Raw genomic sequence first — 21,056 nt, 5'->3', positions numbered from 1 at the left:
TCCAAGTTTTGCTTGAAAGCTCAAATTTTGTCATTGACACACATACTGTAGTTATTTGTTTTCCTTAAAGGGATAAGCTCACTTTATTTTTGAGGAAACATCTGCCAAATACTGAAGTCTGAAAACCCATAATTTCTCTGTCAGTCACTTTTTTAGTTTTTTTTTTTTTTAAAGTAAAAATGATGTTCGGGGGAATCTTGTATATGTTGCAGAAGTGTTTTTCCTCAGAATAACTATCCTATTTCAGTATGCAGCAAAACTGTTCTGTGTGTACTCCCATTCTGTCACATTGAATAGTAAAAGGAAACAAATCCAAGCAAGGGTCAAGATTTGATAAAATCAGTAACTTTTACCACTTGATCAAGGCCATTCCCAGGTGAAACTGGCTTTTTTTTTTTTTTTTTTTTTTTAACTGCGAGTGTGTGATAGTGAAGAATACAATGACTGTTAGAAGGGTTTTGTGCCAGTACCTCGATTTGTGCTAAGCTACCAGTGGATTTAACTATCACTTTTGCACCATTGGTTCAGGTATCAACCAGGGAAAAAAATAATATCTTGCTATTATTCTGAAAATAGTTTGACTTCCGGGACCTCCTGAAAGGGTCTCGGGGACCCCCAGAAACCTGAGGACATTTTGAGGACCAGTCCCCTACATAACCTTCCTGCCCGGAAGATCAAACTGTAATTTCCTCTAAAACCTCCTCTGAGAGAGTTAGCCTGAAGGAGATCACAGAAGGAGAACTGGAAAAGCTCCAGGGAGACCAACGACTCCCGTCGACAAGGCACCTTCTAGGGAAAACTTTTGTCCTCTTCTGCCCTCCAGTGGTCGACCACCAAGGACCTACCTAGGTTAGGCTGGAGGGAAAATGTTTTTTTTGTTGTTGTTGAGGTGGCAGTGGCGTTCTTTTACAGACACACTTCTGCATTCACTTCTAGATCTAAAGTGTATATGATCCTTTAGCAACTAAAACCCGGGAGAATAAATTGTCATCATGAGAAAGGCTGGGAACAGGGTTTCTGCTCAACTCAGGTGTACCCCTGCTACCTTTGTCTCCCAGTGGCTCCAGGGCTTGGCTGTCTGTAGCTGTGAAAACTTTTGCTACCTTTTCATTAAGGAACAAATGATAATCACAGAGCTTTCCTGTTAGTTTTCTATCCTCAAAGCAAGCTTTCTTTTAAAAGGGTTCTAATTCATCTACGATACTAAAGGGAGGCCAACCTGGGATTATGAGGCTCTCCTCTGCACCTCATTCTGTTTTCACTGAACTATCATAGAGAAAGATGAAATCCACACACAGATGTTCTAGCAATGGCCCTTTTCACACCTCATCCCTCTCCCTCTACATTGCAAACCCTTGTGGTCTGTATCCCCCAAACTGTAAGTGCTGTGAGGGCAGGAACTTTGTGGCTTCCCTCTTGTATTCTGAAGTGGCAGACCTGGATATTTGAGAGAAAGCTGAAAGCCAAGGTTACCAGAGGGGTCCATCTATCACCCACGGTGAGGAAGTGGAGGCCTCAGGGGGCAGGAAGACAGGGCCTGGCACGGGAGGCCAGGGAGGCGGAGGCAGAGGCAGAGGACAGCCCTCAATGTTTACTCTCTCCCATTCCCTCTCCTTCTCCTCTTGCCAAGCTACCCTACGGTGAGATAAAAACCATGCCCACGGGGCAGAGGTGAGCAATCTCCATATCAGCTCAGAGAAGATTAGGTGAGAGAAAAGGAAGGAATGCCATGGGAGCTGGGATTGGGGGAGGGGGGAAGGAAGTCACTTGCCTGGTCATCTCCAGGAGGCCATTCCTGCAAGGTTATTTGTGCATAAGAAATATGGTGCAACGTTTACCTATGTAACAAACCTGCACATCCTGCACATGTACACCAGAACTTAAAAAAATAAACTAAACTAAAATAATAATTTTAAAAAAGAAATATGGTGCAAAGATGAACGTATGTTGGGGACTGCGTGTAACCAATAACATAGAAGCGACAGAAACTCAGAATGCTTTGTGAGGCTCAGCTGAGGGAGGATGGGTTCGATGATGACCAATAAATGGAAGAGAGTGGCAACTGGGGTCCTTTGTCGTAAGCCTCTAATCTCTCTTACCAAATGTGAATTCTTCACGTTTACACTAATGTCAAAGGCAAGGACAAGGTTTGGGGCAATCCAACTCCTCATTGTTCTTCAAGGCCCATCTCCATCCCGTCCCTATGTATTCTCCCACTTCATCATCTGGCTCCAGCCCACCTTGAAATGTTCGAGCAAACAACCTGCAGCTTTCTAAATGAGTCACATCATCACTAGTCCCCAAAATGGTCATCTACTGACATCAAGACCTCTAATGACATGTGCCCCCGTTCTTCCTAGCCCATTCCCACCCAACCGTCAGATCCCATCTTCAGTGTCTCTGGCTGCCTGAGACAGGGCCACCACACCCCATACTTTACCCTCATCCCTCTACATTGCAAACCCTTGTCGGTCTGTATCCCCCAAACTGTAAGTGCTGTGAGGGCAGGAACTTTGTGGCTTCCGTCTTGTATTCTGAGCACCTAGCCAGCATCTGCACATCCAGATCAATACAGAAACTTTACAGTGTTCTAGGATCCAGGATTGACTGTGAACTCTTAGATCACTTACACATACATTCTTCTCTGAGAAATTCTTCTTATGCTTCAAGTCATAGCTCAATGTTTCCCCCTCCTTGAAGTCTTCCTTCTCTGGTCTACCCATCCCCACTAATACTTGGTCCTTCCTCTGTTGTTGTAGACCATCTTTTGAACTGATGGTATCATATATCTAACTCTGGCTTGCAAAATATTTGCTTCATTGTTTGTGCATCTTCATCACTGGAGTTAAAGCAATTTGAAGGCAAATGCCACTTTCAGGCCTAATCTTTCTTTGTTTATCTTGCATTGAAGTCACTATAAAATATGCATTTATTTTACAGGGGTCTGGGGTAGGCAGGTTAGACATGTGTGTTGCGATATAAGGCATCACTTCTCACCTTCAAAACCAGCACAAGACAAGGATGCCCTCTCTCATCACTCTCATTCAGCATAGTATTGGAAGTACTGGTCAGGGCAATCAGGCAAGAGAAAGAAATAAAGGCATTCAAATAGGAAGAAAGGAAGTCAAACTATCCCTGTTTGTAGACGATATGATCCTGTATCTAGGAAATCCCATAGTCTTAGCCCAAAGCTCCTTAAGCTGATAAACAACTTCAGCAAAGTCTCAGGATACAAAATCAGTGTGCAAAAATCACTAACATTCCTCTACACCAATAAGAACCAAATCAGGAATGCAATCCCATTCACAATTGCCACAAAAACTATAAAATACTGAGGTATACAGCTAACCAGGGAGGTGAAAGATCGCTACAAGATCTACAAAACACTGCTCAAAGAAATCAGAGATGACACAAAAAAATGAAAAAACATTTCATGCTTATGGATAGGAAGAATCAATATCATTAAAATGGCCATACTGCCCATGCAATTTATAGATTTAATGCCATTCCTATTAAACTACCATTGACATTATGCAAAGAATTAGAAAAATCTATTTAAAAATTCATATGGAACCAAAAAGGAGTCTGAATGGCCAAGGCATTCTGAAGCAAAAAGAACAAAGCTGGAGGCATCATGTTACCTGACTTCAAACTATACTACAAGGCTACGGTAACCAAAACAGCATGGTACTGGTACAAAAACAGACAAATACACCATGGAACAGAATAGAGAACCCAGAAATAAGCTCGCACATCTACAACTATCTGATCTTCCACAAACCTGACAAAAACAAGCAATGGGGAAAGGATTTCCTATTTAATAAATGATGCCAGGATAACTGGCTAGCCATATGCAGAAAATTGAAACTGGACCCCTTCCTTACCCCATATACAAAAATTAACTCAAGATTAAATTCAAGACTAAAAACCAAAAACTATAAAAACCCTGGAAGAAACCTAGGCAATATCATTCTGGACATAGGAACAGGCAAAGATTTCATGATGAAGACACCAAAAGCAATTGCAACAAGAGCAAAAATTGACAAATAGAATCTAATTAAACTAAGAAGCTTCCACACAGCAAAGGAAGCCATCAACAGAGTAAACAGACAACTTACAGAAAGGGAGAAAAGTTTTGCAAACTATGCATATGACAAAGGTCTAATATCCAGCATCTATAAGGAGCTTAAATGAATTTACACACACACACACACACACATACACACAAAACCCCATTGAAAATGGGCAAAGGGCATAAACAGACACTTTTCAAAAGAAGACATACATGCAGCCAAAAAGTGTATTTTAAAAAGCTCAACATCACTGATCATTAGAGAAATGCAAGTCAAAACTATCTTATACCAGTCAGAATAGCTGTTAATGAAAAGTCAAAAAATAACATATGCTGGCGAGGTTGCAGAGAAAAAGGAATGCTTATACACTGTTGGTGGGAGTGTAAATTAGTTCAATAATTGTGGAAGACAGTGTGGCGATTCTTCAAGGACCTAAAAACAGAAATACCATTCGACCCAGCAATCCCATTACTGGGTTTATATGCAAAGAAATATAAATTGTTCTATTATAAAGACACATGCATATATATGTTTATTGCACCATTATTCACAAAAGTAAAGACAGAATCAACCCAAATGCCCATCAGTGATAGACTGAATAAAGAAAATGTGGTACATATACACCATGGAATACTATACAGCCCTAAAAAAGAATGAGATAATATCATTCACAATAACATGGATGGAGCTGGAGGTCACTATTTTTAGCAGACTAACTCAGGAACAGAACACATGTTCTCACTTTATAAATGGAAGCTAAATGATGAGAACACATGGACACATAGAGGGAAACAACATACACTGGAGCCTATCAGAGGGTGAAGGGTGGCAGGACGGAGAGGATCAGGAAAAATAACTAATGGGTGAGGCTTAATACCTGGGTGATGAAATAATCTGTACAACAAAACCCCATGACACAAGTTTACCTATATAACAACTCTGCACATGTACTACAAACTTAAAATAAAAGTTAAATTTTAAAAAAGATACAAAATGAGATGATAGAAATAAATTCAAATTGATGAAAAATAAATAAATAAATGAATAAATAAATAAATAAATACATAAAATAGAGTCGGGTTCTCACTCTGTTGCCCACGCTGGAGTGCACTGGTACAGTCATGGCTTACTGGACCTCACACTCATTTGAATTAGCTATCCTCCCACCTTAGCCTCCTGAGTCGCTGGGAGTACAGGCACAAGCCTCTGTGCCTGCTAAAACAGCACTTCTAGTGGTAATTCTCAGAAAAAAATTTGACCCACAAAAGACATTTAAAGTGAATTTTGCTAAATTAATCTATTTATTCACTGACTTTCACCATAATGTCAAAGACAAATTCACATGGAAAACATTTTTGCGTCAAGTTGGAGAGGAAGCTTGGTATAGTAGAAAACATCATTTTTATAATCATACAAACTTGAGTTTACATCCCACTTCTGCTCCTGTTACCTTGAACAAATGATTTAACCTAATAATTGTTATCAAGCTGGCAGACAGATTAGGGATAGGAGGAATATTTTTTTGTAAGCAATGAGCAGACAAAAATATCCCGTGAGTAATAAAATATGAAAATGAGGTATACCCAGAAGCTAGGATTAGAGTCAAACAACATTTACAACTGTATCAGGAGGACTCTTTCAATTACGAAAATGGAAACTGAACCCAAATAGGTTAAGCAAAAAAAGAACAATTAAATCACAGTTCAGAGACTTGCAGGAGTGCTGGATGGAGGTTCCTGACATGTCAAACCTAAGGAGTAGGAAGTCAGGACCTGGTTAAGGAAAGATGAGACACATTGTTTTTCCTTACACCTTCCCACAGCTGGTCAGGGCAGTAAGCTGGAGGTAAGATTTAAGGGAAAACGCCCATCACCAGGGCCACGCGTATCTCCAATATCTTCCTCACGCCACTTGAAATGCTATCCTCTAGTGGCTTATTTGGGTTAGCAAGGAGAACCACCAGAGAAGCAGGAGTTAGCTGCATGTTGGAGTGTGTGTTGAGTCAAACACTCCCTCTGTACAAACATTCTCAAGCTTTCTGGTCCCTGGGCCCTGCTGACAAACTGGTAAAGCCTACGGATCCCTTCCTGCATCATATTTTTAAATGCATTTTTTAAAAAACAGATACTACAATGGAAACAGATGATATTGAAATTGTTATCAAAATACTTTTTAAATTGTGATACAATATAGGTGCTTCTTTATAGCTACCATCATTTTAAGGTAGCAACAAGGGTTTATGATCTTTCAAGATGTCTGCAGTGACTATAGAGAATATCTGTGCTATAAGAATATCTGTATTTCCTGTGGTGACAACATCTCAGGAATTGCTGTAACTCCTGGAGTGTGTTATCTGTGCTCATACTGGAATGTTTAGTTGTAATTTGAGGTTAGTGAAAAGAAGTAATTTTTTTCTTTCCAAATTCAAGGACCTTTTGAATTCTTCTCTCCAAAGAGTCCACCTACCTACATAAAACAAAATTAATAACAAAAATAAACAATAACAATCCCTTGTTTTAAAACCTCAAATTAAGATTTTATGACAAGAACCAAATAATAGGAAAATGGAACATGGTGTGTTTGGCACATCCATGGAAAGGGATGGAGAAAGAACTCAGGCAGTGGTTCTCACATTTCAGAATGCCTATGAAACCTGGACAGTTTGTTAAGGAGGAAGGCCATTCTTCCAAACATTCTAATTCAGCTGATCTGGTGATCAGGTCTGGAATTCCTCTCAAGGTCCCGTAGCTAGTTAATGGCTCTGCTAGCATCTGAATTTGGGTCAGTCTGACCCCAGAGCCTGGGATTTTAACCACTACACTTTCCTTCCAACTGGAAGAGGGAGCAGGGCCAGGAAGGATACTACAAAGGAAACTAGAGTTATGGGATGTTGAAAAATTGCGCAAGATACAGCTAATGTCAGAGCCAGGCTTTGAATGTAGAACTCTGGACCCTAAGCCCAGTGCTGTACTACCAGAGGGCTGGATAAAGGAAGACTAAAGACTGACTGACAGCTTTATAGCCTAGTGTGTAGCTAACCTGGCCCTGTCTTCTAGCACCACCACTCAAAAAGTCAAACAGTTGTCTTTTGACAATCAGGCAAGTGGTACTGCCAATCCTGGCCCCATTTGCTTTGCCTGATGAAAAAACAGGCGTGAGTCACTACGCCAGATACTACAGATCTGTTCGTACCCATTGCTGGCCCCATCAGGAAATACAGCACATGTCACACATCTAGAAATATCTCTGTTTAGCAGAGCCTTCTGAATTCCATCTGCTGATCCCATCTCTTTGATTCTAAAGCTCGAATCTCAGTAGAGTGGTTTTTCTTAGAGAGCATTCCTATTGCTTTGCAGGGCACACTGTAAGACACAATTAGTAGCCTGCAACAGAAACTGAAGCATATTCCTCCTGGAATTTCCAAGGCAAGGAACACAGAGGCCACCACCAGTTGGAAGTTCGACAGGTCCCATCAGCCAACTCCAGTCTCATTTCATTTCTAAGACCTTACAAGAGCTGAGAGACCAACGTTCAACACTCCTCTTATCTCTTCCACTCCATATCTTGGGAATTCAGCTGCTGACCATCCCTTATATGACTTATATCAGGAGATGATGATAAGCTTTCAGAAGTGTCATTCTAAATTTTAATTTATTTATTCCCTTGTGGAAATAAAAAAAAAAGCAGGTGCCAATTTTCTGCTAAAGGGTAGATGAGCTCAAATTAACAACTAGGATTACCCAAAGATTCTCCACTCTCTCCCAGGTCCTCTGCAGCTTGTGAAGAGAGGAGGCAGTCTAGGAAATATGCCTCCTAAACCTCTGGGTTGTAAAAGTAAGGATCTATCAATGGTCTGAAGAAAGGAAGGAGAACTGAGCAGGGTTCCCAGCATCCAGGATGAATGATGAGGTTGTCCTCGATATACTGGTCCTCTGGCCAAGCCTAAGACATGCTATTGCTAGTGGATCTCCACTTAAAAGAATGCATCTCCGACCCACCTTTTGTAATTATGCCAGCATAGACTTGTCATTGTTCTGTTGTTGTTTAATTCTTATATTTTTAACTTTTATTTTAGGTTCAGGGGTACATGTGCATGTTTGTTATATAGGTAAATTGCATGTCACAGGGGTGTGATGTACAGATTATTTCATCACCCCAGTAATAAGGTAATAAGCATAGTATCCAATAAATAGTTTTTCAATCCTCTCCCTCCTCCCCTAACAGCCTCAAGTAGGCCCCAGTGTCCATTGTTCCCTTCTTTGTGTCCATGTGTACCCAATGTTTTGCTCCCATTTGTAAGAGAGAACATGTGGTATTTGGTTTTCTGTTCCTGTAATAGTTTGCCTTGAATTACGGCCTCCAGCTCCATTCATGTTGCTGCAAAGGACATGATTTCATTCTTCTTTATGGCTGCACAGTATTCCATGCTGTATATGTGCCACATTTTCTTTATCCAGTCTACCATTGATGGACATTTAGGTTGATTCCATGCCTTTGCTGTTGCGAATAGTGCTATGATGAACATACACATGCATGTGTCTTTATGGCAGAATAATTTATGTTCCTCTGGGGATATACTCAAAAATGGGGTTACTGAGTCTAATGATACTTCTATTTTAAGTTCTTTGAGAAATTGCCACACTGCTTTCCACAATGGCTGAAATAATTTACATTCCCACTAGCAATGTATAAACATTACCTTTTCTCTGCAACCTTGCCAGCATCTGTTATTTTTTTACTTTTTAATAATCATCATTCTGACTGGTGTGAGATGCTATCTCATTGTGGTTTTGATTTGCATTTCTCTAATAATTGGTGATGTTGAGCATTTTTTTATATGCTTGTTGGCCACTTGTATGTCTTCTTTTGAAAAGTGTTTATTCATGCCCTTTGCCCACTTTTTAATGAGGTTGTTTTATTTTCTTGTAAATTTGTTTAAGTTACTTTTAGGTGCTGGATATTAGACCCTTGTCATATGCATAGTTTGCAAATATTTCCCCATTCTGGAGGTTGTCTGTTTACTCTGTTGATAGTTTCCTTTGACATGAAGAAGTTTTCATTAGGTTCCTTCTGTCAATTTTGCTTTTGGCATCTTTGTCATGAAATCTTTGCCCATTCATATACGCAGAGTGGTATTTTCTAGGTTACCTTCCAGAGTTTTTATAGTTGTAGGTTTTACATTTAAGTCTTTAATCCACCTATAGTTGATTTTTGTATATGGGGTAAGGAAAGGGTCCAGTTTCAGTTCTGCATATGGCTAGCCAATTATCTTATTGAATAGAGGGTCTACTTCCTATTGCTTGTTTTTGTTGAAGATCAGTTGGTTGCAGGTGTGTAGCTTTATTTCTGGACTCTCTGATTTCTTTGAATAGTATTTTGTAATTCTCGTTGTAGAGATCTTTCACCTCCCTGGTTAGCTGTATTCCTAGGTATTTTATTCTTTTTGTGGTTATTGTGAATGGGATTGTGTTCTGATTTGGCTGTCAGCTTGGATGTTGTTAGTGTATAGAAATGCTCTTCTTGTAAATTTGTTTAAGTTCCTTGCAGACTCTGGATATTAGACGTTTGTCAGATGGATAGATTGCAAAGATTTTCTCCCATTCTGTAGGCTGTCTGTTCACGCTGACGATAGTTTCTTTTGCTATGTAGAAGCTCTTTAGTTTAATTACATTCCATTTGTCAATTTTTGCTTTTTTGCTTTTGGCATTTTCGTCATCAAATCTTCGGCCATGCCTATGTCCTGAATGGGATTGCCTAGATTTTCTTCTAGGGTTTTTTGTAGTTTGGGGTTTTACATTTGAGACTTGAATCCATCTTAAGTTAATTTTTCTATAAGGTATAATGAAGGGGTTCAATGTCAATTTTCTGCATGTGGCTAGCCAGTTCTCCCAGCACCATTTATTAAATAGGGAATCCTTCCCTCATTACTTGTTTTTGTCAGGTTTGTCAAAGATCAGATGGTTGTAGGTGGGTAGTCTTATTTCTGAATTCTCTATTGAGTTCCATTGGTCTATGTGTGTGCATTTATACCAGTACCATGCTGTTTGGTTACTGTAGCCTTGTAGTATAGTTTGAAGTCAGGTAGCATGATGCCTCCAGCTGTGTTATTTTTGCTTAGGATTGTCTTGGCTATTCGAGCTCTTTTTTGGTTTCATATGAGTTTTTAAATAGTTTTTTTTTTTTTTTTTTTGTAATTCTGTGAAGAATGTCAATGGTAGTTTAATGGGAATAGCATTGAATCTATAAATTACTTTGTCTGTTATGACCACTTTAACAATACTAATTCTGCCCATCCATGAGCATGGAATGTTTTTCCATTTGTATAAGGTGTAAGGAAGGGGTCCAGTTTCAATTTTCTGCAAATGACTAGACAGTTCTCTCTGATTTGTGTCCTCTTTGATTTCTTTGAGCAGTAATTTATAGTTCTCTTTGAAGAGGTCCTTCACTTCCCTTGTTAGCTATATTCCTAGGTACCTTACTTTTTTTTTTTTTTTTTTTTTTTGCAATTGTGAATGGGAGTTCATTCATTATTTGGCTCTCTGCTTACCTGTTGTTGGCATATAGAAATGCTAGCAATTTTTGCGCATTGATTTGGTATCCTGAGGTTTTGCTGAAGTTGCTTATCAGCTTAAGAAGCTTTTGGGCTGAGATGATGGGGGTTTTCTAGATATAGGATCATGTTATCAGCAGACAGGGATAGTTTGACTTTCTCTCTTCCAATATGAATACACTTTATTTTTTCTCCTGCCTGATTACCCTGGCAAGAACTCCCAATACTATGTTGAATAGGAGTGGTGAGAGAGGGATCCTTTTCTTGTGCCAGTTTTTAAGGAGAATGCTTCTAGCTTTTGCCCATTCCATATGATATTGGCTGTGGCTTTGTCATAAATGACTGTTATTATTTTGAGGTATGTTCCTTCAATACCGAGTTTATTGAGAATTTTTAACATGAAAGGATGTTGAATTTTGTCGGAGGTCTTTTCTGCATCTATTGAAATAATCATGTGGTTTTTGTCTTTAGCTCTGTTTATGTGATGAATCACATTTATTGATTTGCATACATTGAACAAACCTTGCATCCTGGGGATGAAGCCAACTCGATTGTGGTGGATAAGCTTTCTAATATGCTGCTGGATTTGGATTACCAGTATTTTATTGAGGATTTTGGCAATGATATTCATCAGGGATATTGACTTGAAGTTTTCTTTTTTTGTTGTATCTTTTCCAGGACTTGAACAGACACCTCTCAAAAGAAGACACACATATGGCCAACAAACATATGATAAAAAGCTCAACATCACTGATCATTAGAGAAATGCAAATCAAAACCACAATGAGATAGCATCTCATGCCAGTCAGAATGGTGATTATTAAAAAGTCGAGAAACCACAGATGCTGGCAAGGTTGTGGAGAAAAGGAACACTTTCACACTGTTGATGAGAGTGTAAATTAGTTCAACTATTGTGGAAGCCAGTGTTGTGATTCCTCAGAGACCTAGAGGCAGAAGTACCATTTGACCCAACAATCCCATTACTGGGTATATACTCATAGGAATATAAATCATTCTATTATAAAGGCTCATGCATGCATTATGTTCATTGCAGCACTAGACACAATAGCAAAGACATGGAATCAAAGCAAATGCCCATCAATGATAGACTGAATAAAGAAAATATGGTATATATATACCATGGAATACTATACAGTCACAAAAACGAACGAGATCATGTCCTTCACAGGGACATGGATGAAGCTGGAAGCCATTATGCTCAGCGAACTAATACAGGAACAGAAAACCACACAACATAATGTTCTCACTTATAAGTGGGAGTTGAATGATGAGAACACATGGACACATCGGGGGAAACAATACACACTGGAGCCTGTCAAGAGGTGTTGGGGGAAGGACAGCATCAGGAAGAATACCTAATGGACACTGGGCTTCATACTAGGAGATGGGATGATCTGTGCAGCAAACCACCATGCCACACATTTACTTATGTAACAAACCTGCACATCCTGCACATGTATCCCTGAATTTAAAATAAAAGTTAAAAAAAAGGAATGCTATTGGATTTGTGCCCTGATTTTTGTATCCTGAAACTTTGCTGAAGTTGTTTATCGGACCAAGGAGTGTTTGGACACAGACTGTGGGGTTTTCTAAGTATCAAATTATATTGTTGTCTGCAAACAGAGGTACTTTAGATCAGGACTAAACTATCTCTGGCCAGGACTTCCAGGACTATGTTGAATAGGAATGGTGAGAATGGGCATCCTTGTCTTGTTACAGTTCTCAAGGGGAATCCTTCCAGGTTTTGCCCATTCAGTATGATGTTGGCTGTGCATTTGTTCTAATGGTTCTTCTTATTTTGAGGTATGTTCCTTCAATGCCTACTTTGTTGAGTATTTCAGAACTGAAGGTTTTTTTTTTCAAGACAGAGTCTTGCTCTGTCACCCAGACTGGAGTGCAGTGATGTGATCTCAGCTCACTGCCAAGTCCGCTCCCTGGGTTGTTGAATTTTATCAAAAGCCCTTTCTGCATCTATTGAGATGATCCTGTGGGTTTTCTTTGTAGTTCTGTTTATGTGGTCAATAAATAACATTTATTTATTTGTTTATGTTGAATCAACCTCGTATCCCAGGGATAAAGCATACTTGATTATGGTGGATTTATATTTTGATGTGTTTCTTGATTCAGTTTGCTAGTATTTTGTTGAGAATTTTTGCATGTGTGCTCAACAAGGATATTAGCCTGAAGTTTTCATTTTGTTGTTGTGTTTGTCATGTTTTGGTATCAGGATGATGCTGGCCTCATGGAATGGGTTAGGGAGGAGTCCCTCCTCCTCAACATTTGGGAACAGTTTTCATAGTAATGGTACCAGCTCTTCTTTATACATCTGGTAGAATTCGGCTATGATTCTGTTTGGTCCTGTGCTTTTTCTGTTTGGTAGGTTTATTTTTTATTCAATTTCAGAACTTGTTATTGGTCTGCTCAGGGATTCAATTTCTTCCTGGTTCAATCTTGGGAGGTTGTATGCTTCTAGGAATGTATCCATTTCTTTTAGGTTTTCTAGCTTATGTGCCTAGAGGTGTTCATAGTAGTCTCTGAGGGATTTTTGCATTTCTGTGGGACCAATAGTAATGTCCCCTTTGTCATTATTTCTGATTGTGTTTATTTGGATCTTCTCTCTTTCTTTATTAGTCAAGCTAGCAGTCTGTCAATCTTAGTTATTCTTTTGAAGTAACAACCCCTGGATCCATTGGTCTTTTGTATGGCTTTTCACATCTCACTTTCCTTCAATTTGGTTCTGATTTTGGTTATGTCTTATCTTCTGCTAGCTTTGAGGTTGGTTTGCTCTTGTTTCTGTAGTTGCTCTAGCTGTGACTTTAGGTTCTTAACTTGAGATCTTTCTAATCTTTTGGTGTGGATGCTTAGTACTAAAAACTTCCCTCTTAACATTACTGTAGCTGTGTCTCAGAGATTCTGATATGTTGTATCTTTTTCTCATTAATTTCAAATAATTTCTTGACTTCGGTCTTAATTTCATTGTTTACTCAAAAGTCATTCAGGAGTAGGTTGTTTTTCATGTAATTGTATTCCTTAGATTTCTTGAATTGGGTTTCAACTTTCTTCTGAATGTCAATGATCTTCATTCCTATCCATATTCAGAGATCTATTTCTGATATTGCAGCCATTTCAGCCTGGTTAATAAACATTTCTGGGGAACTAGTGCAGTCATTCGGAGATAAGAAGATACTCTGACTTTTTGAGTTGCCAGATTTCTTGCACTCTGACTTTTTGAGTTGCCAGATTTCTTTTCTCTTCCATGTGGGTTGATGCTCCTTCAGTCTTTGAAGCTTCTTCCTTCCGATGGGTTTTTTAAAATTGCTTTTATCTTCTTTGATGCCTTTGGGGGTTTTGTTGTGGTATAAATTGGGTTCAGTCTACTGGCTTCAATTCTAGTGTGCTCATGGGTCTTGGAGGAGCCCAGAGCCTCCTCTGATTACTGTCTCCATACCTACTTTGTGTTCTTGTTGTTGTTGGGTGTTCTGTTCCATGGGGCTCCCTCAGGCAGGGGCCACAGTTGTCATACAGGCCATATGATTGCTGGGTTGGCCCTAATCTGCTGTCAAAGTGTTTCCTGAGGTAATACTGGGTTGCACCTGCTGGCAGAGTTCACGCGAAAGTGGGAACACTGGGCTGGAAGCACTAGCAGGTGTGGTCCATCTGGTTATGAGAGATCAGGGTGGGTGGAATTGCCCACTCTGTCATCTAGGTGTTTCCTAGGTCAATGGGAGGCCTCATCTGCTGGCTGAGTTCAGACAGAAGCAGAGCCACTGGGCCAGAAGCTCTAGCATGCATTGCCCATCTGGCTACCCATGGCAGGGGTGGGTGGGGGTTGCCTGTCCTGCCATCCAAGTGCTTTCTGGGACAACAAGTGGTTGTGGCTGCTGGCCAATTTCAGGCAGAAGCAGGACTATTTTGCTGGAAGCTGGTAATGAGCCCCATCTGGCGAGAGGAAGTGGAAAAATCTTACTGCTCCTAGGCACCGCGACTGTGGCCTCTATTGGAGATGTGGCACCAGTGCTGGTCTGCTCAGGGGCCCAAGGAAGGTAGAGGTCCCCTTAGACTCAAGAGCTGCCCCTGCAAAATGTCCAGGTGGCTCTCTGACTCCATCTAGAAGTGCAATGAAAAGGTGTGGGGGTGGGGGGGCCAGGATTCTCCCTTTTCCAGTCTTACAGTGGTCCCTGAGGAGAGGGTGAATCCCCCAGGGGGCTTTCACTCACTCACCCTTTGCCATGTTGGAGAGGTTTTCCTGGCTCTGCACTGAGACCAGACAGGCTGGTTCCCAGCTTTGCTTTTCTCTGCTTTCTGTGTCCCCCTGCTGCCTTGATGGATCCTGATGTAGTTTCACAGAGGATCAGCCTGCAGGGTCAGTGTTCACTAGCCCTTCAGTGTTCACTAGCTCTTTTGTTTCCTTTCCAAGTGAGCAATACACATGAGCAGCTTCTAGTCCACCAACTTTGCCCCTTCCCCAGAGACTAGTTTTTTTTAATATTAAAACTTTTTCCTCCAAGTTCCTTCCTTGAAGGGCTAAGTTGTCGTAGCTCTTGCATCATATAAATTTCAAATATCATATGTTGAACTGTTATCAGTAAACATCAAGATTAGCTCTCTTCACCCTTTTCAGCTGTCCCTCTACTTCCTTTCAACACCAGATTTTGAAAGAAGTAGTCCATACTTGCTACCTCTCACCATTTCCTCACTTATTTCCTCAAAATTTGGCTCTATAACCATCACAAACAAAAAATTGCTTCCCTGAAGGAACAACCGTTTCCAGTCTTCCACAGCCCTTGCCTCTGATTTCTGCTGTATTTGTCATGCTGGACTCTTTCCCACTCAGCCCTACTGGTTTAAATCTTACCTCTCTAACTGTCGCTTCACCGTCTCTGCAGGCTCCTCCTCCATCTGTTGCCTGATGGAGAAAATGTCACATTTCAGTCCTGTCTCCTTTCTCTTTTGATGATTTCTGTCTCTGAGGCCATCACTTCTGGTTGTGAGGGCTTGGCAAGAACAATAGTGATTAGAAGGAAGCCCTAAATCTAAGCTCATAGACCCTAAAGTGGTGGCTTCTTCAGAATAATCCCCCTTGCCCAGAAGTTATGCCTGGCTTTAGGAAACTGACAGTGGCCTGAATTGGTCAGAAAAGGCTCTGGCCCAACGGATAGTCTGTGGACACTTTATCAGGCTCCTGGTGGTGCCTCTATTGTCTCTACAGCAGGATTCTGCTCAGGAACCCTTAAACCAGTGAAGGATCCTCTTGGATGTGCCCCCTTTCTCACTCAGAATTATACTATTTTGCAACCTTCAGATATGTCTTCTGCCTCCCTAACTCTCCCTCCTGTACATGTATTTTATGGAGTGGTAAGAATAATAGAATTAGGGCCAGGAATCCTGGGTTCTAGCTCTGGGTCTACCACCAACTAACTACTTCCGTAGGCCTCAGTTTCTCATCAGTTAAATAAAAGGTGAGAATATGTGATCTCTAAGACCCCGTAAACTCATGGTATGGGGGGTGTCATTAGCTTATCCACCTTAGGAGGGGTGAGATATCAGAGCAGACCTCTAGCAATCTTTGGCCGAAAGATGATAGAATTTTGAGGTAAATATCCTCAATGGAGGAGACTTTAAAACTAGAAAAACGCTTCCATTTGCAGGCATAAAACCTCCATAAACCCAAACTGTTGTTTCTGTTCTTGAGAAAGAACAGAACTAGAAGCCTCACACTATCTGTTCTCAAAATATATTACAAAGCTATAATCATAAAAATTGTGTGGAACTGGCATAAAGATCAATGGAACAAAATAGAGAGCCGAAATGAGCTCATGTATATATAGTCATATGATCTTTGATGAGGGTGCCAATACTACACAGTGGAGGAAGATAGTCTCTTCAACAAAAGATGTTGGAAAAAATGGATGTCCACGTTTTTAAAGAAAATTAAATTGGGCTCTCATCTTACACCACACGGAAAAATCAACTCAAAATTATTTAAAATTTAAACATAAGACCCGAAACTATAAAACTCTCAGAAGAAAATGTAGTGAAAAATCTTCACAACATTGGTCTTGGCAATGATTTCTTGCATCTAACACCAAAAGTACAGGGAACAAAAGCAAACATGGACAAACAGAACTACATTACACTAAAATGCTTCTGCAATAGCACACATACACACAAAAAAATCAACAAGCTGAAAAGGCAACCCATGGACTGGAGAAAATATTTGGAAACCATGTATCTGATAAGGAGTTAATACCTAAAATATATAAGGAACTCCTACAACTCAATAGCAAAAAAATAAAAAATAATAACCTGATAAAAATGGACAAAGAACTTGAATAGACATTTCTCCAAAGAAGACATATAGATGGCCAATAGGTATATGAAAAAATGTTCAACATCACTAATCATCAGGAAAATGCAAATCAAAACCATAATGAGATATGACCTGTGAGGATGGCCAATATATATATATATATATATATATATATATATATATATATATATACACATATACAGAAAATAACAAGTTTGACAACAACATGGAGAAATCAGAACTCCTGTGCACTGTTGGTGGGAAAGTAAAATGGTACAGCCATTATGGAAAACACTATGAAGCTTCCTCAAAAATTAAAAATAGAACTACCATATGATCCAGCAATCCTACCTCTGGGAACGTATATGAAGTAATTGAAATTAGGAGGTCAAAGAAATATTTGCACTCCCATGTTAACTGCAGCATTATTCATAATCAACAAGAGGTGGAAACAACCTCAATGTCTACCAAGTGATGAATGGATAAAGGGGATGTGTTATATGCATGTAAAGGAACATTATTCAGTCATAAAAAACAAAGAATTCCTGTCATATGCTAGAACATGGATGTGTCATTGAGGACAGTAAGTGAAATAAGCCCATCAAAGAAGGACAAATGCGGCATGATTTCACTTTTACTTTATTTTATTTTTTAGAGACAAGGTCTTGCTATGTTGCCTAGGCTTGTGTCCAACTGCTGGGCTTAAGCAATCCTCCCACCTCAGCCCCCTGACTAGCTGGGATTACAGACAGGAGCCATCGTCACCTGGCAATTCCACTTTTATGAGTTATTGGTAAAGTCATCAAACGTATAGAAGCAGAAAGTAGAATGGCATTTGCCAGGGCTGGCAGAGATTAGGAGATGGGAAAATTACTGCTCAATGGATATACAGTTTTAGTAATAGGAGATGGAAAAGCTTTAGAGATCTGCTTATAAAATAGCATTTATAGTTAGTAATATTGTACTGTATGTACACTTAAAAATGTGTTAAGAGGATAAATCTAATGTTTTATGGTTTTTTAACCACAATTTTTTTTTAAAAAAAAAGCTCTGTAAGCTCTTCCTAAAAATGAAGAAAGTCTAAGGTTAACCAAAAAAGCTATGGGGCCTCAGAAAAGGTTACCTTTTTTTTTTTTTTTTTTTTTTTTTTTTCACAGCTTTGCCAGCAGTGGTGCACCGGTGCAAGCAGAGGAAACAGCTGAGCAAACATATTTTACAATAACTTCTAATGTTTGTAAGATAATCATTTATAAAAAGGAAACAGCCCATAACCCTAGGGCCTCTGTAGGTAGAGTCTGCGCCTAAGAATTTGATCCTGGATTATATTAAAGAACAACTGCTGTTTCAAAGCTTCTGCCAGTTTTTTGTCTTTTTTTTTTTTTTCACAATAAAGTCATAGAGCAAATAATTCTTGTTTAGCTGGGCCAAAAATGAATTTTCATATGTGCAAAGGATCAAAGCCTTATTTCAAAGCGAGGGAGGGAGCTCTAATACTTCATGTGAATTTGGAAGTAGTCCTCAGATAACTGGGTGAGAAGAAGGAGGGAGCAGCTCAAAGGACACAACAGAAGAGAGTAGGTAGGGCCCAAGAGAAATGTTTTGGGGCAGGGGATGGAATATCCATTTTTAAAAAATCTTGCAACAGTAATGTCTGAGGTTCAATTGTTGCTTCCTTCCTTGAACTGCGATTAACATATAATACTTCAATCTTTCTGAAAATATCTGTAGCAGGCACCTATCTGTTGTCAGTGGAACTTTGGAGAAATGAAGAAAGAAGGATGATGTCCAGGGTGGAGTAGAGTGAGGCTGCAGGAAAAGGCGGGAGCTGGAGGAGGGATGGTCATGAACATGGAGCAGTGGAGACTTGGGAGGCAAAAAAGGATGAGGCTGAAGATACAAGAAGAGGAAAAGTTCGTGCTTTAAAAAGGTCCATGAAGAGATGTAAGAAGAGAAAGGAGGTATTCACTTTGACCAGGTGGAAGGACCCTCTCTTCCTGCAATCTCTCATCTCAGCAATAAGCCCCAACATCTTACTTCACCCACCCTCTCAAGGAAACTGGGCCTTTATTTCCTTTTGGTAGAAGCTGAAAAAGATAGACTACAGAAGAGGGAATTCCAGATTTGCTATGCCTCACATGAGATAGCTACTTATAGTGGCTACCAGACCACAGCCCCTTCCACGGAAACTGATATGGAGGATCTTCTAGATCTTGTAAACTCACCTCCTCCCAGTCTGGCCACTTCCTCCAGCAGCCTCCTGACAAAGGGTGCATGAGAGTTGATATTTTTGAGCTTTTTTGCATATCTAAAAAATCTTTATTTTACTCTTACTTTTTGACTCATGGATAGATAGTTATACCTAATTTTTCACCTCAAATTTTGGAAACACTGCTCATTATTTGCTGTGCCTCAGATGAGGTCAACCAGATAAAAAACAAAGCAGCCTGGGACATACTGTCCAAAATGGTAGCCACTTGCTCTCTGTGGCTATGACTGAGCACTTCAAATGAGGCTGAATTGAGATGTACTGTTAAGTATAAAACACACACCAAATTGTGAAGACTTGGTGTGGAAAAAATGTAAAATATCTTATTAGTAATTTTTATGTTGATTAATGTTGAAATGATAATATTTTGGATATATTGGTTTAAATACAGTATTAAAATTAATTTCACCTATTTCTTTTTGCTTTACTAAATGTGGCTACTAGAAGACCGAAATTATGTATGTAATTATATATGTAAACCCCGGCCTACACTCTGGAGGCGGAAAAGGACCGCCACCCACCCCCACTCGGCTTTGCCGGCAGTGAGTCCGCTCTCTTCCAGGGCTTCTTCTCCATGCCCGAGATGCGCTGCCAGAGCTGGAGTTGGACAACCTCCGTGACCAACTCCACCCCATTATCATCTCCATGAACTACTCTTTACCTATATGGATGCCCGACCGCCTGCAGCTGGGACTGCAGTCCCTGGACGCCCACCAGGCACAGGCTCTGGAGAACCACACCGAGGTCCAGTTCCAGAAGGAGCGTGGGACTGACAGTAAGTGCAAGAGCCACTTGCAGATACAGGCAGTCTTCGCGTCGGAGCAGCAGCAGAAGCTAAGCAGGTTCCAGTACAGCAGAGACATCAGGAAACTGCTCCTAAGCATCAACGTGACGAACACCGGGACCAACACATTAGTCCAGACCATTGCTGTCCGGTAGAAATATAATGCGAGCAACATATATACTTTGAATCTTCTGGTAGCTACTGCAACTAGTAGGTCTAGTCTACAATCCATTAGTCCAGACCATTGCTGCCCAGTAGAAATGTAATACGAGCAACATACATAATTTCATATATGAAGATTTCAATCTCCTAGTAGCTACATTTAATAAAGTAAAAGGAAATAGGTGAAACTAATCTTAATATTGTACTTTATTTAAATCAATATATCCAAAATATTATCATTTGAACATTAATCAACATAAAAATTACTAATGAGATATTTTACATTTTTTCCACAGTAAGCTTTCACAATTTGGTGTGTATTTTACACTTAACAGTACATCTCAATTCAGAACAGCTGTATTTCAAGTGCTCAATCATAGCCACATGGAGTGAGTGGCTACAGCATGTCCTAAGTGGCTTTGTTTTTTATCTCAACATCATGTGAGGCACAGCAAATAAAAATCACTGGAAGAGTAGGACACAAGACAGGCACATTTTAATTAAGGGGAGAAGTAAATAATAGTAGAAAACTTTGGAAAAAAGTGTGCCCAGATAGGGTGCCCTATGGAAAGGCCTGGAAATAGGGATGGGGTCAGTCACTCTGGGTAGAGCAGTGGCGGGGGTGGGGGAGGGGTTTGGGGGAGGGGTCTTACTGTTCAATATGTAGGATTTGACTTCATTCCCTTTTTTAAAAATGGTTTTCTCTCCTCCACGTTTCTATATCTTGAATTCTCTATTCTGTAGTCTTTCTTTTTCAGTTTCTACAGAAAGGAAATAATGGCCTAATTTCCTTGAGAGGGTAGGTGGAGTAAGATGTGGGCACGGGGAACATGTGTCTCACTACAGGGGACTTTGCCCATAACATATAAACACACTTCCCCCTCTCTCCC

Source organism: Piliocolobus tephrosceles, chromosome 6, assembly GCF_002776525.5.
Source record: "Piliocolobus tephrosceles isolate RC106 chromosome 6, ASM277652v3, whole genome shotgun sequence".
Taxonomy (NCBI): Eukaryota; Metazoa; Chordata; class Mammalia; order Primates; family Cercopithecidae; genus Piliocolobus; species Piliocolobus tephrosceles.
The sequence above is the reverse complement of the archived record's forward strand: the minus strand, read 5'-3'. Positions refer to the sequence as shown.